Genomic DNA, 24,164 nt, shown 5'->3' on the forward strand with positions numbered 1-24,164 from the left:
TCTGATGAAGTAGGCTACTGCCCACGAAAGCTCATACTCAAATAAATCATTAAAACATCTTGACAGGGTACATCGTGCTACCAATTTCTTTTATTGTTTACTGTAAATCTCTGTGTTTCAGGATGTTGTTAAAGGCACAAGAGCAAATTAAATAAAAAAAGGTGGCAAACACAACAGAACCAGTTGGTTCTGCTAATTCACTGTCACAAAGGCTGCAATCCAAAGCATATTTATTAGGAAGCAAATTTCATTCATTTCTTTCCTAGTAAACTTCATTTACTAGTAAATGTCGTTTACTGATTCTTACTTCCAGCTAACAATGTTTAGGATCAAGCAACAGTTCACCATCAGTAAAATAAAAATTATAGTGACTCCCTGAGCTATTATCAGGATTAGTAGGGCAAGTCTTGCATATTTAAAATGCTATAGAAAGAGAAAACAATAGTTACAGGAGACATACATTTAGGTTTAGGTTTTCATACTTTTCTTAAAGTAACCAATCTACCCTGCTAATTAGTTCAAAATAGCAAAACCTATTAAAAATAAGAATATTCTATTTTGATGCCTTTCTACATCACATCATTAGGAACAAGAAATGATGCCACATACAAAGGAGCTAATTATAAAATCATGCTGTGCTTTATAATCTGTTAAATGATCAAAATCTAACATTGTTCATTTTGCTCTGGAAAAAAAATAAACAAACAAAGCAAACATTGAAAACAGCAGCTGTCTTATGCAGTTAGGATAAACTACCACTTGAGGGAGCCTAAGCTTCTTTTGTCTTCTGCTTCTTACACAAATCTAGAAAGCCAGTCTCATGAGATATAATTAAATTGCTCCCCCGCCCTGCGGCTCCCACTTCCTCAGCATGGGATTCCAGATGCGTGTGTGCAAGGCTAAACACGCATCAGGAACTCTGTAGAGGGAGAAGCTGCTGGAAGGGGTGATTTGGAGTGGGAAAATAGCCAGTAGGGAATTGCTAAGCATCCACTCCTTGCTTATTCATACAAACACTACACACACACACAGAGAGACTGTTTTTCTTATAATAAAAAGGCCATGAGGGGATAATTACACTCATTTACATGCAATAATATTTCAGCTCTAAAATAAAATCTGGGAAGTCATAGAGAAGTCTGTCTCCTTACATGCTCTCCAAAAGATCACACATAGAATTGTTAAAAGACTATAATGAAAAGGATCAGCAAAATACAGGTTGGTATACAATTAATATTAGTGTCAATGAATATTTAAAATTCACTCTTTTGTTCATAAACATTCCCCTCGCATGAACAAGTAAGATAGTTATTTGTATTTTAGAATTCTCCATCACCTATCTAGATATTTATTTCTCCTAGGCGTACCCGTCAATAATCCCATGTGTGGCAGCTCTCGTGAGAGTTCACAAGCAGTTGCTGATTAGCGACGGGATGGGGGAGAAAATAGGGATGTGGCTGCTGGCGGGCTGGCCACGGGGAGCAGGCGGGTGAGAGGGAGGGGGTGGCCGCAGATCAGCTTTCCGGCCGACTGGCTCGCCAGCCAGAAACCGCGGGCAAAGAAGCAGGCTGCCTCTGCTAGTGGGCAGCTGGCTGGCTGGCAGGAGCAGGTGGCGGCGAGCTGAGCCGGCCAGTGGGAGCAAGAGGCGGCAGCGGGCTGGGCTGGCCAGTGGGAGCAACAGGCAGTGGTGGCGGGCCGGGCTGGCCACTGGGAATTGGAGGGAGGGAGGAGGTTGCAGGCCAGTTTTCTGGCCAGCCCACTAGCCAGAAACCATGCGGTGGGGGGGAGAAGTGGGGCAGGAGAGGCGCAGATTTAATTTCTCAATTAAAACAGTTTTAAAGCAAATAGGGCCACATTCCCCGATCAAGAGCAAATACCGGCCAGCACTGCTCTCGCAGCATGGCCGGGAGCTGCTCTCCCTGCCTTTAAAGACAGGGAGAGTGATCCTAGCCACACTGTGAATTTGCTGATAACTGGCTGCTATTTGCTCCCAAATGGGGTGCGCAGCCCCGTTTGGAAGTGAAGCTGCTCCTCCGGGTCAGATGGACACAGGGGGTAGCAACTTCGCTTGCAAACAAGGCTGCGCCACCCCGTTTGGGAGCAAATAATAGCCAGCGTCGTGTTCACAGCACAGCCAGGGACACTCTTCCTGTCTTTCAAGGCACGCTGCAAATGTGGTTCTGGCCGGTATTTGCTCTCAAACGGGGAATGAAGCCCCGTTTGCGAGCAAAGTCACTCCCCCTGCGTCTGACATCAGACACAGGGGATGTGGCTGAGGTGCCAGGCACGGGCCTTGACTGGCAGCAGCAAAAGTTCTTTGAACCCCTTCCCTCAGTGGTGTATCTGCCCCTGCATTGCTCTGAATGTCAGTCAATGGCATTCAGTATTCCAAGGAGTGTCCTTGTTCCTTCATGTTCATTTCTGTATAACAGTAACTAAACACAGAATGTAACATTTATAGAATCACAACAAACAGGATTAACAACCAACAATACCCAGAGCAACAACTTCAGTGAGTTTGAGAGCACCATGGCTTTTTTTCTCCCACCGGTCCTGGCTTGTTGCTGTTCTCTGGGCAAAAGACAGGTTACTTTAGGATTTCTCAAAGCAGCTCTTTTAACCAGTGGCAAGAGAAGTATGAAGGGCAGGTGCAACTAGTTTGAGCTGAGGCAGGAATCCTTTTGGCGATTCCATAAGGTGGGTTTCATGGAGCAGACAGTGAATTGCAGGTGGCTGATGGTGCACTAGGCTACAGTAAAACACAAAGAAGAGAGGCCCCTGCTATCATGGCAGAAGCAGACACCAAGGGTCAAGAGCAATCACCTGCTAGTGAGACCTCCAGAAGACTCTTCCAATAGAAAAAAGGTGGGAAAGAGTCACCGCATGCCTGAGCGGCATACACTTTCAAAATTACACCTGTAACACAAACACTTCATCTGAGCTGTTTCTGTTGTGAAAATGGTGTAGGGACATTGGAAAGCACACAGAGGTGCACCTAGGTAATTTTGGAGCCTGGACCTAAAAGCCACACCCCTTTCAGAGGTAAGAGCACCTCTGAAAGCACAAGTGCCTTGTGTTTACTGCTCCTCCACATCTCCTTTTCATCCAAAGGGGAGCTTTTATATGCCTAGGGAATGTGCAGGCTTCCAGTGTGGAGACAGCCTGCACACCTTCTAGCTGAGGAAGATACATACTACCTATCTTAGATAAGAAGGCATGAACCCCTTTCAAATGTTTTTTTTAAGGGAGGGTGCTGTACCCATACATGGATGTAACTGGGGGAGCAGCCAGGGCACATGCCCTAGGTGCCACCGAGGGGGGTGCCATGCCAGTGCCTGCCACCCCCACCCCATTGCCCACCTGCCCAGACCCAGGGCCCCTCAGCCACTTGCCATCCTGCTTGCCTTGCCTCTGGCCTAGGATCAGAGCTGCCTGCAAACTGCTACACAGCTCCTTCTCTCCCCACCTCTCAGCTGATTGGCGGGTGGGTGGAGCTTCCAGAGAGGCCTCCATGCAGGCCTCACTGAAGCCTGAACTTGAGTAGGCCAGCAGGCCCCAAGCAAGCCCCGAAGGAGGCAGAGTTCTCTGCAGCAGACCCTCTGCCCAGACCATCCAGCACAGCTTTTGTCAGGTAGAATGTGAATTCCTTTTTGTGGTTACCCCCCTCCTCAAATATAGAGATCTGCTTGCCATAGGGCTTTGATATCGGGGGCGAGCGGGAAGAGACTGAGAAGTCTCTGAATATTTAATTTAAAACAGATTGGAAAATTTGTTGGCTTTAAAAACAAAAACTATCTTAAAAGGCCTATAAGTGGCTTGTTTCATGGAAGAAAATTTCAAAAACCTCTGGAACAAACAATATTATATTCATTCATTCATTCATTCATTCATTCATTCATAAATGCACTTATGTTCAAGTTGTTTTGCAACCCAGAAGGTCTGAGTGAGAACTGTGAAGCATGTGTTGTGCTTTTATTTTATCTTATTTTTCTGGTGTGTGAACTGCTCCCCAATAACCCGCAGGGACTTCAGAGTAAATCTGGCCAACATGTGAATGCAGCATCTCCATTCCAGAGGAGATGTGTGTTAAAGGGCTTTAAAAGCCTCGTGTGAAAAACCTCCTGGAATCAAACTTTACTGAATTTGAGATCTGAGAAAACTTACATAGGCTCACACTGCAAGGTTGAAAGTCTCCTTTGCTAATCTGCAAAGGGGCCCATTTTAATAATTAGTGTTTCTAGTGTGTTCTAGGCATTAAAAGTAGCACAAATATATAGTATTCAAAGTATATAACTATATATTGTGAAGTGTGCGTGTGTGTATTCAGTGAAATGTATTTCCAGGCAGCATACTTAGTTTGAAATATCAGACTTAAATTCTTGGGGGACAGGGAGCTATTTTCTTTCTTTCTTTCTAAGTAATAAATAGATACTTTGCTTTGAGAACTTTTGTCGATAAGCGGCATATAAAAATTCATCGTATTTGTATACATGTGAATAAGCCAGTTCATATGGTAACTGTGTTTATAAATGATGAGGCACACATTGAATATGTACACAGGCAAGGACATTATCTGCTGCCACTTTCACTTCTGCTTTGCCCTTTATATTTGTTTCATCAGAGTTTGTGCTCCTTTTGATTTTCCTGATTGGGTAACAACTTGCAGAGGGGAACTACAAGCCATTTACAAACTCCCATATTGGAAACCATGGATGCAGAGGCTCTTATACCACTGCCTCACAAAATGGACAGATTGCCCTCGATATGCAGCATATCTGGCTACAAAACTTTTCTACTTTTTCCTCACCTACAATGGTTTAAGAATTATTTACAGCAATTCTCAGGAAAATGGTACTGCTATGGGTACTCATGGGGTTCTACATTATGCCAACACACTGTCATAGCTGACAGGACAATTCCTCAGCTCCTGTCCTGAAAAACCTCTCTGCAGTTGAGGTATATTGATAACATCTTAATCATCTGGGCCAATAAACAGGAGGTCCTTGAAGAATTGTATTATTTATTTATTTATTTATACATTTATATCCTGCTCTTCCTCCAAGGAGCCCAGAGCGGTGTACTACATACTTGGATTTCTCCTCACAACAACCCTGTGAAGTAGGTTAGGCTGAGAGAGAAGTGACTGGCCCAGAGTCATCCAGCTAGTTAGAGGTGTGCACGGAACCTCAGAGCTGCGGTCCAGCACTGTGGGGTGGGTTCCTGTAAGGGTGGGGGAGGGTTTACTTACCCCTCCCGCCACTTTTCCCCCTCCAGCGCTCGTATTTCTTGTAATAATTGGGGCGGCAGGATACCTCCCTGCTGTACCTTCTCCCTCTTCAATGCAAAAGGCTCCAGCAAGCCTTTTGCGCATGCGCACGTCGCACGCGAGCTTCACGTCTCCCCGACGCACATCAGGGAGATGTGAAGTTCGCGCGTGATGTGCGCATGCGCAAAAGGCTTGCGGGAGACATTTGCATTGAAGAGGGAGAGGGGGCGGCAGGGAGGTATCCTGCCGCCCCAATTATTACAAGAAATACGAGTGCTAGGGGGGGAAAGCGGCAGGAGGGGTAAGTAAACCCTCCCCTGCCCTTAAAGGAACCCCCCACATCCGAGCCGAACTGGCCAGGTCCGGACAGTCCAGAGGCCTTTAGAATGGCCTCCGGACCGATCCGGACCCATCCCTACAGCTAGTATCATGGCTGAATGGGGATTCAAACAGGTCTCCCCAGTCCTAATCCAGCACTCTAACCACTGCACCACACTGGCTCACTGATTGCTGCACATATCTGAACACTTCCAGATTCCACCAAAAACACACGACATGATCCATTGTCTACGGCCAGACCCTGCAATACAATGGCATTTATTCCAGATAATCTGACAGAGACTCACACTCAAAGGATTAACACATATTCCTAAAATCACAACATTCACCCAACAAAGTTTTTTTTTTAAATGACAAGGCCAGATTGGTACCCAGGCATTAAGACAAAACCAGAGCCAAAACCCACCCCAACATATTACCAGTCACCTATAGCCCGATCCTGGACAATGACACTTATCTCACACAGGCCTTGGGCTGTAGGCCTGTCCTTGTTTACAGACAGCCTGCCCCAATCTTAAATAAGTGCTCACCAGCAACAACAAACTACATAACAGAGACAAAATTACAAGGACCAGACTCTGCAACAAATCCAGATGCCAACTCTTTCCCTCTGCCCACTCAAGCCACACAATTACAGGACCTAATAATATCTGCCTTACTATAATCAGAGGCTTCTTAATGTGCTCATCCGCCAACATAAATGCTATCACCTGCCAGCAGTGCCCGTCTGCTTATGATGAACAGGCCAGTGTCTACCTGTTAAAGAATAAATGGAAATAAATTTGGCATCAATGATGGTAACAAACCAGTGGGAGAACATTTCAGGCTCCCAGAAACACTCTACTGCTAACTTGAAAGTCACCATTCCTCAGCAAGGGAACTTCAAAGGGCATCTCCAGTGTGAAAATGCTGAATTAGAATGTATTGAAATGTGATTTTTGGTAGCCAGTGCAAACTGGTAGCCAGTGCAGTTTCTTCAAAACAGGTGTGATGTGATCACAGTGGGCAACTTCTTATAACAGTCTTGGCCACCTCATTCAACTGGAGCTTCTGAATACTTGTCAAGTGCAGCAATGTAGACATGTTGCAGTAATCTAACTGCATGCAACCAAAGCATGCAGGACAGTTCCTAGATCCGGTTTATTTATTTTTAAGCTTCCTTGACACGGCTTGTTAAACACTTGGGCATCCTCATGGTGGTATGCATTTTATCTAAGCTACACATTTTAGAATAAAATATATACTTATCCAAGTATACATTTTATCTTTTATAGTGGTTTTACATAACCTAAAAACGATTCAGAACATATTTGTTCCTCATCAACTCACCCTTTGAACTTCTTTTTAACTAACGTTTTTCATAAATTTAAATTAAAGTGCTGGACTCTTCTGGACAATTTCCCAATTACATGTATGTTGAATTTGACAGCACTGTAGTAAAATTCCCAGGGGCGGAGCTACAATGGAACAAGCAGGCAGGTGGGGAAATGTCCCTGGGTCCCCGAAGGTGGCGGGTCCTGCTGGCTGGGTGATAGCTGGCTCTTTATTTCAAAAACATCCAACCACTAGGAGTATGTCTTGGCTAGCAGGGTGGATTGAATTCAACTAAAGTGATTTAAAACACTAAGGGTCATGCAACATGATAAGCTATACCCATACCGATAGACAGGCTTAACCCGGAGGTGGACCAGAAGTAGTTAATACTTCCCCAGTGCTGTTTTTGTGCCAAAGTCAAGTGACTATCTGCAGCAAATAGCTGCTTTGGGGTTTGTTTTTTATTCAAAGTGGGGCAAGAGGAAAGGGTTAAGCATCCTTCATGATGCACCACAGTCCTGGGCTGGGTCATGGCCCCTGTGACTGATTTTCTGGTCCACTTCTTGGTTAGGCCTGTCTGCAAATGACAGTTTTAACATGGTTGGTCCTCAAGAAAAAGGACCAATTTGAACAAGTATGCATACTGATGAACAGCAATCACAATGAGAACATACCTGTTTGGCCCGCAGCACTTAAGGTTTTTCAAGCCAAAATTTTAGCCCAGATGTTGTATGGAATTCAGATCTTTTTGACATGCAATTTACAACCGCTTGAGGTGGTACAGTCAAGATTTCTATGAGCCATTTTCCTGCTCCCGTGCTGTGTCTCAAATGCGGCCCTACGTCTGGAAGCAGGACTAATTAGGATTGTGGCCCTAGCTTGGCAACGAACAATTAATTATTGGCTCAAAATCCATATTCATGGCTTAGGCCTTGTCCCATGGGTTTTAAAAGATGAATTTCAGTCATCTTGGACCAAGAATGTCCAGGCCATCTTGGGCAATTGTGGCTTTTCAGATCAATTTTTATGTTCCCTGGGTCCTGATGTAGCTAAAAAGATCTTGAAACAGAAGATTTTAGACCTAGAAAAACAAAGGGACCTGGGTGCGGCCTCCCTTGGAACTAACTGTGATAATTTTTTTTAATTACCCTATGCCGGCAGCATATCTTATGCACTTGTCGGTCCTAAGTCAGAGGAGAGCTTTTTCGCAAGCTCCGTTTAATGTTCTGCCCTCTGCAGTTTCGGAGGGAAGGTATAAGAGAATTCTCTGGAGGAATCGCCTATGCCCTTGTGACACAGGAGTAGTTGAAACAATCACTCATGTTTTCCTCTCTACAAATCTATTTGCTCCAACTGAATTGAGCCTCATCTTAGAAAATATCAGGGTCATTCGATGACTATTATATTGCCTGTTTTTTGTCAGGGAATCACTGGGCCCATGGCAAGATTTTGTGTAGCGGCTGTAAAGATAAGGAATGAACAAATTAGTTTTTAAACATTTCTTTTTATATGTATATTTATGTGCCTATCCCCCCCCCCTTTTATATCATAATGTTCTATAATGTTACTCTATATTTAACATTTTTATTAGAATTTTAACTTTTTCTGTGTTCTAATTTGGTCATGGGCCATAAATAAACTTACTTACTCACTATACCTGTTTGGAACTAAGAACCTTTATACTGTTCAGAAGTATAATAAAAAATGACATAGCACCTGTGATTTAGACATATGTGCTTCAACTCATTTTAAAAGCTACATTTAGATTGTACTCTGGAACGTGCTTCCAAATAAAATTAGTTTCCCCTTCTCTGAATGTTTTTAAGAAGGACCTGAAAACATACCTGTTTAGCCAGACTTTTAGTTTATAATTTCAAACCTTCGAGTTTTAGAGTTTGTATTTGTATTTTTAAATTGTTTAAATTGTGTTAATGTTTCAATGGTTTCTAGATTGTGAACCACCCAGGGATTTTCTTGTATGTGGCAGGCAGTATAAAAATGTAAGAAAGAAAGAAAAAATAATACATGTAAATAATTAAAAATTTAAATTTCCGTGTGGGTCTCTGGAGTTAGCCGAAGAGATATTACACCCATTTCAAAAGAACTACACTGACTGCCAATAAGTTTCTGGGCAAAAAGCTGCTGCCCACCCCCTTTGTTGCATCAGCGGCGATACTGGGAGAGCAGGGGGCCCGGCCCGAGATGCAGGCATGTGGGCCACCACTTTTGTCCCTTGTCACGTGATGCGGGTGGACCAATCAGCTTGCTGGAGCACCTGCATAAGCAGTTGGCTCCGTTTCATTTTCCTTCATTTGCTCTGCGGGCACCCTTCCACCCATCCCTTAACTCAGTGTGGGATATTTCAGTTGCCTTTTGGAGCCAAGTAGGAATTTTTGGGGTCTTAGCCAATTGGCTATGGTTGAGGCATTTTTTTGCCTACTTTTCACTGACTTTGTTGAGGTGGTCACTGGTTTAATTGGTCACTTTGCAGTTGAGTGTGGGTCGGGGTAGGTTAACTCCAAGGGTGTTGGGCTGGAGGGCTGTTATAGTGAGTGGAAATACAGAAGAAGGCTTGGTGATCTCGCAACTCTTGGACTGGATCCACTCTCACTTGGATAAATGCCAGCGAACACCACTCAGTGCCTCATGACCTGAGTTGAGGTGGGCTGGAATGCATCACCTTGCTGGAGGTAACCTTGTGGTCAAGATAAGGTTTGGACTGGTTCCGAGCCGAATCAAAGCCCAGTCCTTCGCCCTCCTGTGGGCATATCTCCTATGAGATTGACCCACATAGGGGACGACTGCACTTTAGTTCAATTCCTCATTGCCGGTTTTGTAATTATTTAATAAAGTGGCCCTAGTTTCTTCCAATTACGCATGTCCTGTCATTATCTGGCTCAATACAAAGTGCTAGCTATTATCTATAAAGCTCTGAATGGCTTGGGTTCAAGGTATTTAAGAGAACAACTTCTTCATAAACTCTGCTGCTTCATCATCTGAGGAGGTCCGGTTGTGGTTGCCACCGGTTCAGTTGGTGGCAACGAACCGGGCCTTTTCTAGGGTTGTCCCAGAATGCGCTTCATAACAACATTGGACCCTCCCCATCTCTGGATGTTTTTAAGAACATGTCAGGCTGCAGACATGCCTGTTTAGTCAGGCTTTTAGTTTATAGTTTTAAAGTTTAAAACTTTAAATAGTTTTTATTTGTATTTTAAACTGTTTTAATTGTATTAATGCTTTAACAGTTGTGTTTTTAGATTGTGAACCACCAAGGGAATTGTGTTTGGAGAGGTATAAAAATGTGTTATAATAAATGAATTTCTCCTATGATATCAATTGTGAAATTAAGGATTTGTTTGGTTGTTTCTATACTTACATAAGGACACTAAGCAGCAAGATCACATACTTGAAAGTGCTGAGAATGTCCAGAAACAAGAAATTGGTAATTACTGGGCAGAACAGTGTTTTTCCATGTTGTTTGATGCAGAACATATTTATAATGCTTGACCTCAAAGGTCACATTTTCATTCTTTTACATAAAAAGGTTTTAACCTTGATAGAGGATTATGTGTTTGATACAGGATTATAGATTTAGTTTTGAGAGATAAGTGTAGACTTTAATATGTTTGCTTGTACTTGTAGCTTTTAGGTCAGGTTATGTTTATGGCGTACCTAATACAACTTTTGTTGGTCGCTAAGAATTGATACCGACTTGACGGCACTTAATCAATCAATCAATACAACTTAACTAAATTTAAAAATCTGAAATTTTATACTTTAAAAAATATAATTGATTTTAACCCACCATAGCAACAAATAAATGCCGATAAGTCCCAGGGTGAGAGACAGGGTGGCTGTCTGCTGCTGCTGTTGAGTGCTTGCCTGCAGGAGAGGGAGAGGGTGAGACCACATGCCACCTCCCTGCCTGACCTGTGGGATTGTGGCCTCTGGCAGTGGCTGCTTTGCAGGATCAGGGCCCAGGAGTGACTCAGCAGTCCCTGCTTTCCACATGACCAGGGAGGTAATCTCTTGCCCTATAAGGGATGCTGCCTGTGGTGGGGGACCCGCAACTGGCGGGGTTGCCACCAAACAGGTGACACCAAAGGGGGTCGCCCCTTTGGGGGAGCCACTTTGGGGGATGGCGAGGGCAAGGGCCAGGTCTCTTGGTCCAGGTATTTGTATGTGGTGGGCATTTAATAATGGGGCTTCTGTTTTAATTTGTCCTGGGTGAGGATCTTTTATGATGTGTCTGGGATTACTTGGAGATGGGGCGACAGGGGGCATGTCCACTGACTGTGGGGCGGCCATTCCTGTGGTGGTGGAGAACAGAAGAAGTAACGTTGGCAGGTCAGCGGGCCGTTACAAGGGGACATAGAAATCGAATAGCTGTTACCCCTTCTGACTGTCCTGCCAGCTCTTTGACCTTGGGGAGCAATGCCCACTCCCTTGGAACCTCACCTTGATCCTCTGTAATGCCAGGTCGGTCCAGAACAAATCAGAAACCACCTATGATTTAATTCTGGATGAACGCCACGACCTGGTATGTATTACAGAAACCTAGTTGGGGGAAGCTGGGGGCCCAGTGTGGTCCCGGCTTCTCCCTCCAGGCTACTCTGTTGAGGAGCAGGTGAGGAACTGGGGGTGGGGAGGTGGAGTGGCTGTGGTCTATAAAAATAATATCTCCCTTACCAGGATCCCTGTTAGAGTGTCAGACCATATTGAATGTGTGTACTTACATTTGGGGACCAGGGATAGACTGGGGCTTCTGCTGGTGTATCGATCACCCCGCTGCTCAACAGATTCCCTAACTGAGCTGACAGACTTGGTCTTGGGTTTGGTGCTGGAGTCCCCTAGGCTTGTGGTGCTGGGGGACTGCAATGTTCATTTTGGGACCAATTTGTCCAGGGCGGCTCAGGAGTTTATAGCGGCCATGATGACTATGGTCCTATCTCAAGTGGTCTCGGGACCGACGCATATTGCAGGTCACACACTTGATTTGGTCTTTCACTCTGATCAGGGTGGTGTTCTGTGGGTGGGGACTCCTGTGATTTCCCCATTGTCATGGATGGATCACCATCTGGTTAAGGTTGGACTCACAGTCAGAACCCACCTTCGCAGGGGTGAGGGACCTATTAGGATAGTCCACCCAAGAAGGTTATTGGATCCAACAGGATTTCAAGAAGACTTGGAGGGATTTAAGGTTGGCTCTGCCAGTGATCCTGTTGATGTCCTGGTGGAGAATTGGAACAGCAAACTCACCGGGGCAGTAGACATGATCAGTCCTAAGTGTCCTCTCTGACCTGCTTCAAAATGGGCCCCTTGGTATACAGAAGAACTAAGGGGCTGAAGCGGCAAGATAGACTACTGGAGTGCAGGCGGATAAAGACTTGGCTTGAATCCGACAGATTGCAACACAGAGCTCATTTGAAGATCTATGCTCAGGTGATACGTGCAGCAAAGAAGCGATTCTTTTCTGCCCGTATTGCATCCACAAGTTCACGTCCAGCAGAGTTGTTCAGGGATGTGAGAGGGCTAGTATGTGCCCCTCCTCTCTTGAATCGGAATCTGGAACCATCAATTACCCGCTGTGATGTGTTTAATGAATTCTTTGTGGGGGAAATCTCTCATATTCGGGCCAACTTAGATTCCGTCTCCACAATTACTTCAGTGTCTGATGTAGGGATGTCCAGAGACTCCTCTTATGTGATTAGGTTGGATCAGTTCCAGTTTGTGACTCCTGAGGATGTGGACAAGCTGATTGGAATGGTGCCGTCCACCACCTGTCCTCTTGACCCTTGCCCGACATGCCTTATACTATCTGGCAGGGCAGTTGTTGTAGAAGGCCTGGTAGAGATTATAAATGCGTCTCTGAGGGAAGGTAGGATGCCTCCTACTCTTAAGGAGGCAATTATTAGACTGCTCCTGAAGAAGCCTACCTTGAATCCCTCAGGGCTGAGTAACTACAGGCCTGTCTCTAACCTTCCGTGGCTGGGCAAGGTAATTGAGAGGGTGGTGGCCTCCAGCTCCAGACATTCTTGGAGGAAACTGATTATCTAGATCCATTTCAAACTGGCTATGGGGTGGAGACTGCCTTGGTCAGCCTGATGGGACTGGGAATTGACAGAGGAAGAGTGACTCTGTTGGTCCTTTTGGACCTCTCGGCAGCTTTCGATACTATCGACCATAGTATCCTTCTGGGGCATCTGAGGGGGCTGGGGGTGAGAGGCACTGCTCTGGTTCCGCTCCAACCTCTCAGGCAGGTTACAGATGGTGTCCCTTGGAGACTGTTGTTCTTCAAAATCTGAAATTTTGTATGGTGTCCCTCAGGGTTCCGTATTGTCTCCGATGTTGTTTAACATCTACATGAAACCACTGGGAGAGATCATCAGGAGATTTGATGCAGGGTGTTATCAGTATGCTGATGACACCCAAATCTATTTCTCCATGTCAGCAATGTCGGGAGAGGGCATAACCTCTCTAAATGCCTGCCTGGAGTTTGTAATGGGCTGGATGAGGGATAACAAACTGAGACTGAATCCATGTAAGACGGAGGTACTCATTGTGCGGGGTCAAAACTCGGGAGACGATTTTGATCTACTCATTCTCGATGGGGTCACACATCCCCATAAGGAAAAGGTACACAGTCTGGGGGTGCTTCTGGATCCAAGTCTCTCTCTGGTGTCCCAAGTTGAGGCAGTGGCCAGAAGTGCCTTCTATCAGCTTTCTTGAGATAGATTATTTTTTTTTAATTATTTTTACATTTATATCCCGCTCTTCCTCCAAGGAGCCCAGAGCGGTGTACTACATACTTGAGTTTCTCTTTCACAACAACCCTGTGAAGTAGGTTAGGCTGAGAGAGAAGTGACTGGCCCAGAGTCACCCATCTAGTTTCATGGCTGAATGGGGATTTGAACTCGGGTCTCCCCGGTCCTAGTCCAGCACTCTAACCACTACACCACAGTGGTACATCTGCTGGTAACCTCCAGACTGGATTACTGTAATGCGCTTTATGTGGGGCTGCCCTTGTATGTAGTCTAGAAACTGCAGTTGGTTCAGAATGCAGCAGGCAGGCTGGTCTCTTGGTCATCTAGGAGATACCATATTATTCTTGCATTGAAGGAGTTACACTGGCTGCCGATATGTTTCTGGGCAAAATACAAGGTGTTAGTTATAACCTATAAAGCCCTAAACAGCTTGGGCCCTGGGTATTTAAGAGAACGTCTTCTTCGTTATGAACCCCACCGCCCATTGAGATCATCAGGAGAGGTCCGTCTGCATTTGCCACCGGCTTGTCGGTGACAGGCCTTCTCCATTGCTGCCCTGAGGCTTTGGAATGCGCTCCCTAGTGAAATAAGAGCCTCCATATTCTGAATATATTTTTAAAAGTCTTTAAAGATGCATCTGTTCACTCAGGCTTTTAACTGATACTGTTTCGATTGTTTTTAATGTTGTTTTAGAATATTGTTTAAAAAAAATTGTGTTTTAAATTTCTTGTTTTTGTTTTTAACTAATGTTTTAATGTTGTTTTTATCTTGTTGTAAACCACCCAGAGACGTAAGTTTTGGGTGGTATAAAATATGTAAAATAAATAAATAAATAAATAAACTGGCCCTATCCATCCCCAGCACAGCATTTCTCCAGTGACTGTGGCCGGTGTCTATCTTATGTTTCTTTTATAGATTGTGACCTTTTTGGGGACAGGGAGACATTATATTTATTTATATCTATGTAAACCGCTTTGGGAACTTTTGTTGAAAAGCGGTATATAAATATTCATCGTATTCATAAACAGACAAAAGATTCTGGACACCACATAAAACCACAAACCCTATACTCATAAGGGAAATCTGTAGAACCTAAAGACATCAAATCTGGTTTGCTCCCATGTATGGAGTAACTGGATAAATTACCAAACTTTTGAACCAAAGAAATAAGATTAGGAATTGAGACCTCTGATTTATCATCAATAAAACATAAAATGTCATCTGCATATGAAATCAACTTGTGCTCAATCCCACCTACTGTAATACCTTTTATGTTATCCGAGGCTATAATAGCACGTCAGGGCTCCTAACCGCAATTTTTTTTAAAAGGGGATAGAAGACATTCCTGATGTGTGTCATCCTTAATGTGTGCCCTGTTCTAGTCTAATTGAACAATAGCCCATTGGTGATAACTTGTGAATAAGGAGCCATGTATAGCATAGTAAGTGAAGTAAAAAAACTTGGGGAAAATCCCAATTTAATCAAACCATGTATCAAGAATCCCAGATGGAATGTGTCAAATGCCTTCTCTGCATCTAAAGAAATTATAGCAGCCAGGTCTTGCTTCTCCGAGGACAGAGCTAATACATCAGTCAACAATCTAATGTTAACTGATCCTTGGTGGCCAGACACTCTATATGCCAATGTAGCTGTCAATATCTTAGCATCAACATTTACACTATTTTTGACTTTTGCATGCTGTAAGGTAAGGTAAAGTGTGCCGTCAAGTCGATTTCGACTCCTGGTGCCCACAGAGCCCTGTGGTTTTATTTGGTAGAATACAGGAGCAGTTGTACCATTGCCTCCTCCTGCACAGTATGAGATGATGCCTTTCAGCACCTTTCTATATTGCTGCTGCCCAATATAGTACCTGTGAGGATTCGAATCGGCAACCCTCTGCTTGTCAGTTAAGCATTTTCCCGCTGCACCAGTTAAGGTGACAAATTTTTCATTAGGTTCTCCTTATTCCCCACTCTTTATTCCCCCACTCTATCAATTCTCTTTTCCTTGCAACAGGAACTTCAGAAGAACAAAGTCAACAGAGTGAGGCAGAGCTTATTTAATGAAAAGCAAAGTGCTGAAGGCCAAGTGTGTCAAATAGCTGTGCCAACTGCCTTAGAAAAGAGCAGAAAACTTGTTCCTTGATCCTAGGTATCTAGGGACAGGCCAGGGTTATAAAAGGTGGAGAAAATGGCACTCTGCACACACTCAGCAGTGCTTTATATTCCACATATTCCAAGATTCGGTCTTGGTGATGTCAGTACAAGCTCTGGGAAAGGGTACAATCATTTTTTTGTTGCTTTGAGTAGCTTTGTTGAGCAGCATAATGATTGCACATCAAATGATCAAGAGTTGACCAGGATATACCCCGGTGTGTGCCTAGTGCTGTCCTTTGTCTGGAAGCAGGACTGCTTCAAGTAGAGGCCAGAGCATGGACTAAGATCTTCGAATTCTGTCTGAAGCTGGTTTTCCACCCTGCAGGCCTAGCTCCACATGTGTTATAGGATAGCTATCACTCCAGGTGAAAAGAGAGCGGGATGAAGGGCTGCACCACTATGGTTTCTCCCCTTTTGTACTGCTAACTCTGGGGTATGAAAACGCCAGGGTTAAACTCAGACAAAGAATATGGAGTGTTAAATTGATCAGGGCTCTATTCCTGTTGGTGTCCATTTGGGCAACCAAGTTCTGAGTTTCAACCCTGCCAGATACCTAAACGAGATAACTGTGCCAAAATACCACAGAGCTTTGACACAGGCACGATGAAATGCCTTGCAAACCGCAGTCCTGGAAGGGATATCGAAAAATCCCCTACAAAGAATGCACTTGTCTCTGCAAATTGGGAGATATTGAAACAACGGCTCATGTGCTCCTTTATTGTCAATTTTACTGAGATATACGGCATAAACATATAACCCCTTTTATTAGCTGCCATCCAGGTTGTACAGATTCTTTTTATCTTGATTATTTTTTAACTGACCAGAATGACTTTAGATCTTATAAATGTGGCTAAATTCTGTTTAATAGCCAATAAAGTTCACCAGGAGTTCATTAAGAATCATCGTTAACTGTGCTTAACTATGTGCTTAACTATTGTATCATAACCTTAATCCCTATAGGGACAACATTTGTCCCTCATTTGGGTGGCAGGGTGAGCAGCTTCTTATTTCTGAGAAGTTTTTGGTTGAAAAGTAGTATAACTTGAATATGTTCTAAATAATAACAATGCTGGCATTATTCAATAGCATATAATCCAATTAAATATACATCAGTGATACTCAGGCTCTTGATTACCACTGCATACACCACCTGCCCCATCCCCAGCCAGCCCACCCAAACTTGTGTCCCTCATTCCGGCAATGAAATGTTGGCAACCCTATGTACTACACACATGCTAGAAGCAGGGAACAGGCATAGCCCACAGATAGCATAGTTAAACAGAAGGCCTGCCACTTGCTTGCTTTCAATCTGGGGCTGAAAGAAAGAGAGGGAATTGGTTGTGCAGGATACACACATCTTAGCCTTGTATTCTCAGAGTCCAACTTCTCCAATATATATTCTATTAAGCTACACATATTCACCTTCATAGTTTGCGGCGGGGGGAGAGGAGATTATGTTGGCTTCTTATTACTACCAACAGACTTCCACCTTCTCAGTTTAAAGGATTTCATTCAGAGGGAAGGACATGGCTTCAGAGAGTAGGAACATGTTCTCCTAATGTCTAATTTATCCTCCCAATAAAATCAGACCTAGGGTATACTCAAGGTGCTGCTGAAATCTGAGGGCAGATGGGCTGTATTGCTTTTAACAGAATGCATATTTGTATGCAAGAGACCTCAAATAAACAATACAATATCTCTTACCGTTTCAGGTATTCCACTGAATGCTTTTTTGAAAGCAATGTAGTAAAGCTAAAGTATCTGCACTCAAATGCCCATTTGGATGTGCACTCCCACACAAATAGCAAACAATATTGGGAGTCTATATTTGTTTTGTTTTGTTCTGAATTAGGACCAAATTAGGTTTTACAATTCCAGGATGTTTGGACAAGAACTGGAGAGCATTCATTACATACAATCTAAAGACTAGAGAAGGAAACAAGTCTAGAGACTTAATGTGCTTTCGTACCAATATGTGTAAGAGGGCAATAATTCAAGATAATGCTTTATAATTTGAAAATAAAACAAAAATTTTACATTCATTCCAATATCCTCTACTTTATTTCTTTTCCATAATTACATAAGGCTTTAAAGCAAAGTTAGATGAATGTGAGATAAAAAGGTTTCAATTAGCTATTCGTCCCAAGCTGTTACATAATAAGATCTGTTTATAGTATGAAATAAAGCCGCCTGGAGTCATTTAATCAAACGTAGTGTAGTAATTTAAGCCAGACAGTAGCACATGTGAATATATTTGCTTGTTAACCTTTCACTGAGTAAACAAAGCTTTAACAGCTTGCGTGACAGTGATCAGACATCTCCACTTCATGGTGTGCCATATTCTCTGAATAGTTTACTGTACAAACAAGAGACCCCAAATAAACAATATAATTTCCCTTTGCTCACATGTGTTAATCTATGCATTGATGCACACATGCCCTACAAAAAGCTTTACTGACTATTTAAAATGATGTTCACCATTATTTTGGTTATGGATGATATAGATTCTTACAAACTCTAGCCTTAGTTTATCCATTAATTTCAATTGCTTGCTTGCTTTGAATTTTAATTTCCTTAACACAGGTTTCTAGAAAGAAGGTGAAAATTGTTAGGATGTCAATGGTTGAATTCGAAGTCCACAACAATGGCCCAAAATAGACAGAATTAGTTGACCTTCAGGGCACAAAGCTTCTTTCCCAGGCTCTATTAGAGTAGGTTTTCTCAGCTGCTAAATCTTTAAATATGCAGACCTTCTCACTAGTTTGCATGAAAGGTAGTACAAATGTGTGAAGCAGTTTCATTCTTGGCTTATATCCCACTATCACAGAATCATCAATGACACAGAGTGACATGGTTAAATGAAAATGCTTTCAACACTGCACAACATAAAAACTATGCAAATCATTTGACCACCTTTCAAAATGAAAAACCATGAATATAGGGCAAAGGAAGAATGCCTATATTGCAAAAGGAGGGCATCTCATCTGTACCAGCTATACACCTCTACTGAGAACAATATTCTGTCCTGGGTTACTTTCAATGTAGAAATAAGTTGTTGTTAGCAATATGTAATCGTAAGTTTCACATACAATATGGGAGGCAAGACCACACAAAAAATTGAATCTAGTACATAATCAGACTTTTCCAGAAGCCTGGTAAAACAGCATAGATCACATAAGAATTCATTCATTCACTCACTCACTCACCTACTGCAAATGTGACTTGGCACCAATGAAAGTTTCCCTTCACAACTTATAGCAGCTTCAGAGGAGGTGCTTTAATCAAGACTGTGGTGTGAGGGGGAAAGGGTTAAATGGCCCTTTCCCAGGCAATGTGATGCCAATCTTTTTTTTTTAAACAACTTTTCATTTTGTATTTTACACAATGCAGATAATATCAATAAGTTACAGCAATTACCATTGTCAAATTGGTCTAGCTATAAATGTCATTATCTATGTATAGTCACTTGTTACATATGTTTATAATAACTGAAGACTGATTGTAATTTTTTCTGTTCTGGTGTTACTTTGTATTTGTCGATGTAATTCAGAAAATCTGTCCAAAATAGCAGGAAGTTATTTTTAAATTAAGGATTAATATGCATTTTAATCTGTGAAGAAGTTTTGTCCATGACAAAGATGTCCCAAATTCTATGGTTCCTCCACACCAATTAGAAGGGGAGTTGGGGAACAGAAGCAGAAATGATGTGTTTAGAATCTTATCTTTTTTGACCTAGAGTCACACAGGGATTCCCCCATGAGACAGAGTGAGAAGTGAGGATGCTTTTTTGAATACACCAATAAATCATGAGGAACTAAGCTGTCTTAGCAGGTGAAAATACAGTAGATTTCATAAGAATGTTTGTATATTGACACAGGTATATTTCATTTCCAGTAAGATATATGTTATATTAATCTTTGAAAAAGCTGTACACAAGTGCATATTTTTGTGTGAATGACTGTACTTCTTACAAGATCACCCTCTACCTGAACAAGCCTAACTGGCCAGTGCCATTAATCCATAAACATGAAGCTTATCAATTTCCGTTTCAAAGCAGAGGTCACAAGCCCAGTTCATACCAGTGTTTCAGGGGCGGAATGTGGTTCATGCACTTGTATACACACAATGACAATACACTTGTGTTGTTGTACTGTGAACAAAGGACAAGATAATTACATCCTGTCTAGCATGTTGATAAGAAAGCATTAGTGCAAATAATTTAAATAAAAAACCCATCCGATTTTATCACAGCATAGCTTGCTCACAAAATCATCTGATACCTCAACTAAAGGCATGTGATGCAGAGTGAATAATACCTTTGTTTCTTGCAGCTTCTTTTGTGCTATATGCATGAATAGCATATTCTCTAGGGAGGCATGGTGGTGGTGGTAGTGGAGGGACTGAAATTCCTTTCTTTCCCTCTCTCTTCTCCCTCCCCCACCCCTGCTCTGTACTTGAAAGCGTTTTCTTAATTTTCATGCAAGGAGAAGAGTTAAGCTTGAATTCCTCAACCTTTGCAAAATAGATGGTAGTTCCTTGATGAACATCCCTGGTGAGGAGGAATTTTCATTTAACTTTTGAGGGGTTGAGACATTGGGATGGAGATGCAGACACCAAAAGAATGGCTCACATGAACCCACATACAATGGAGCAAGGCAAAGCAAAGCACTATGACAAAATGTTTTCGCAGTCATCAAGATGGTATCCAGTCTTCAAACCCCCATTTCCCTAAGCATATAACAATAGCCGGATTTCTAATCTCAGAGAACATTTTAACTACTTTTTTGTTCTAGACCAGAGGTATACTGAATGGTGCTAAGTTTTACTATAAATCAAGTTTAATGTAAATAATCTGTGCACGATTCTTAAAATAGAAGGCTAATAATAACAACTCTTTTATCACTGGAACAATTGGCTCTAGCTGGATTAGGAAAATTGTAGGCCCGTTGGTCTCAAAGAATATGGAAAATGTAATTATAGAAGATATGATCCAGCAAGAGGTAGCCACAGTAGAATAGGGGTGGAGCAATAACTGGATGGATATGTCCCAAGAACACATGCCATCTTCCTTCTGGAGGACACATGCCTCACCCTGTCTCAGGGGCAGTGGCGTAGCTAGGGGAGAGTGGGCCCGTGTTCAGCACTCTCTCTGGCGGCCCCCCAGAGTGAGGGAGATAATGCAGAAAATTGGGAGGGGTGGATCTGGAGGACCCTCAGGAGCTGGGGGCCCGTGTTCTTTGAACCCTTTCGCTCAATTATAGCTACACCCCTGCTCAGGTGCTGGCTCACGGGCTCCACCCTGCCTCCCCTCCCCTGCTGGCCAGCCACTCCTGCTGCTGCACTCCCCTACGCTCTTGTCCCCTGCCCCTGTGCTCCTTCCAGCTTTCTCCCTGAAGTGCACTGCACTGTCCGTCTCCACTGTAGGGTTGCCATATTCTGGCTTTTCAAATCCAGGTGCCTAATTTGCATATTATGTAAACTGGCTTGAAAATGATTTTGAGCAGAATAGTGACTGCATGTTTTGCTCCATAATTCCGCTTCAAGATCTTCTAGGGCTACAGCTTAGCTTTAAAAAAAAAAGAAAGAAAGCTGAAATCCAGGCAAATCTAGGTGGGCTAAGCAATGGGTGAGATGCTTAAAATCTGGGTGAAACCTGGAATTTTGGGGGGCATGGCAACTCTACCCCATTGGTATGCTGTGCTAAACTCCTACAGGCCACTGCTGCTTTCCAGCCGCTCAGGGTTCTGACCCCAAGCTGACTGGGGTACATGTGCACCATCAGCACCGTCACTATCACTGTTGCCACCAACGTGGTAGGGAATGCAGAGCTGCTGTTGCCGCCACCGTGGAAAAACTGCCCATGGAAACACAGGCCTCCAAAGCCCTCGCTACGCCACTGAATAGAATCGATATATTTAAGCCCCTGGTGGCGCAGTGGTAAAACTGCCGCCCTGTAACCAGAAGGTTACAAGTTCGATCCTGACCAGGGGCTCAAGGTTGACTCAGCCTTCCATCCTTCCGAGGTCGGTAAAATGAGTACCCAGAAATGTTGGGGGCAATATGCTAAATCATTGTAAACTGCTTAGAGAGCTCCGGCTATAGAGTGGTATATAAATGTAAGTGCTAAGTGCTAAGTGCTATATCCGTGGCTAATTCCATGCATGACAGCTCTCACGAGAGTTTGGAGAGCTGCCAGATAGCCACGGGATAGGTGGAGGAAAGAAAATGGTGGCAGCGGCTGACCAACCAGAAAGCGGCAGCGGTGGGGCGGAGAAGAAGTGAGCTGGCTGGCCGGCCAGCCAGAAAGGGGGGGGGGAGAAGTGGGTGGAGGGAGAAGAAGCGGGCTGGCTGGCCAGAAAGCAGGGGAGCGGTTAGCTGGGGTGGGGTGGGGTGGGAGAAGAAGCAGGCTTCTGGCCGGCCAACCAGTCAAAAAGTGGCGGTGGGGGTGGGGAAGAAGTTAGTGGCGGGGGGGGGAGAAGAGTAGGGGGAAATAAGCTCTAGTCATTTCTGCAGGCCAAAAAGCAGCAGGTGCCGGGGTGGGGGGAGAGGAAGTAGGCTGGCTGGCCAGAAAGCATCAGGGGCAGGTGGAGGGGGGAGAAAGAAAAAGGCAGCGATGGGTGGGTGGGTCAGCCGGGAGCGCAGATGCTCTGTGCCCGGCCCAGCTAGTTCTATTTAAATCTTAAATCAAGATTTAAGTGTACTGAAAAGCTTTTCTCAACACTGAATCAATTAGGACATGCTACTTGTGTGAAGTTCTTGTGGACATCAGAAGAAGGCTGTTTACAACATCAAGATCCTGAGGTTATTCTGGATGGCCTGAGATTGCTTGATAATCCCTCTTCGTACAAACACAGAATTCATTGGTGGTTCAAACTATTCCTTGCTGTTTGGGATAATTTACAGCAGGCCTGCACAATTTCAGCCCTTCTGCAGATTCTGCAGAGTACAACTCCCATCATACCTGACTACTGGCCATTCTGGCTGGGGATTAAGGGAATAATCCAAAAACAACCGGAGAGAGTTGAAGTTGTGCAGCCCTGATTTACATTCTCTTCTCTATGGATCAAACTAGACATGATGTTAAATGCATCTTTGCCTTTCTTTCTTTTCTCCAGGGGACAATTTTGGCTGTGACCACAGCATGCAGGACAGAAGATTTTTTTAAAATTTACCCCCACTCCCAGGCCCCATTGTCACTATCCTAAACCATGGCCCTCATGGCTATTTAAACCCAAAACGCTGGTTAAGTATATAATGTGCATAATTTAATTGCTGCTATTGTTTACATAATCACCTATCCCAAAATGAAAAATTCCAAGTCATGCTGCCCAGGGGCAGAATAGAGCAGCTGCTTTGCATGCAGAAGGTCCCAGGTTTGATTTTGGCATGTCCAGGTAGGGCTGGGAAAGACTCCTGGCTTGAGGCTTTGGAGAGCCACTGCCAGTCAGCTCAGACCAGAGCTGCTCAACTTCAGCCCTCCAAAGGTTTTTGGACTACAACCCCCATAAGTGAGTGAGAGGCACATCTATTGGACTTTCTAAACTTCTGGCCCATTCATTCTAAAGCTGCTCAGTGCTGGAGGGGGCAGCTCAGAAGGCAATGCAAAGAGACCTTGTGAGGTAGGAGTTTTATTTCCATTGGGATACTCCCCTCCCTCTTCCTCCTTCTGGCTTGAGAGAGGGACTTGGGCTGCGGTTGGGACTTTATCAATCCTCCCATCTGCCTGCTACTTGTTGCTTGCCTGCCTTAATCGCTAAGACATTTTGCAGCTGGGCCAAGTTGGTCTGATAGGGTGCAGGAGAGGCATGTCTATGTACTCTCTAAACTTCTGGCCCTTTAGAAAGCTGGGCAGCGCTGGGGGCCGGCCTTTGGTGATGGGACTGAGGGCTGGGGTAGGCTTTATTGCATCAATTTCCTAAAAGAAAGACTCCTACTGACCACAGTGTTACCATTGTCAAATACATTGTTGGGCCTAGTGCAGGTATGTGTCCTGGTTTGTCCAGAGATGGCAACTATTCCAGTGGCAGTGGTGAACTGACGAAGATACAGCATTGATAGGTCAGTATGCTAGGAGAGGAGAGCAGGTCTTGTGGTAGCAAGCATGACTTGGGTCATAAATCAGTTGACTTGGCTGACCCGACAGGATTTACAATCCCTTCAGCTCTACTTCTGTGAGTCAAACAGAAAGTCTGGAGATAAGAATAGCAGCCTCGCTGCATGAACGAAAGCGAAAAATGACTCACAAAGAAAAGTAGCATAAACAAATAAAGCCCCTTGAACTAAACTAGGTACCCCCCTCTACAATAACTGAAAACAACGGAACAA

At 43.8% G+C, this 24,164-nt stretch overlaps 2 long non-coding RNA genes across 5 annotated transcripts in view; one reads left to right on the forward strand and one right to left on the reverse strand.

Moving 5' to 3' along the window:
- The window catches only part of LOC128345749 (uncharacterized), a 78,814-nt gene that overhangs the window by 6,724 nt on the left and 47,926 nt on the right, over positions 1–24,164 (reverse strand). The window lies entirely within an intron of this gene.
- Positions 3,513–24,164, forward strand: part of LOC128345747 (uncharacterized) — a 37,009-nt gene continuing 16,357 nt past the window's right edge. Inside the window, exons 1-2 of one of the 3 annotated variants that reach the window (XR_008316619.1) lie at positions 3,518–3,631; positions 19,576–19,670. This is a non-coding gene — a long non-coding RNA (uncharacterized LOC128345747). Of the gene's footprint in view, positions 3,632–19,575; positions 19,671–22,967; positions 23,459–24,164 lie in introns of those variants that run through there. The other 2 variants (XR_008316620.1, XR_008316621.1) reach the window with 2 other exon arrangements.

This window comes from Hemicordylus capensis, chromosome 2 (assembly GCF_027244095.1).
Source record: "Hemicordylus capensis ecotype Gifberg chromosome 2, rHemCap1.1.pri, whole genome shotgun sequence".
NCBI classification, from domain to species: domain Eukaryota; kingdom Metazoa; phylum Chordata; class Lepidosauria; order Squamata; family Cordylidae; genus Hemicordylus; species Hemicordylus capensis.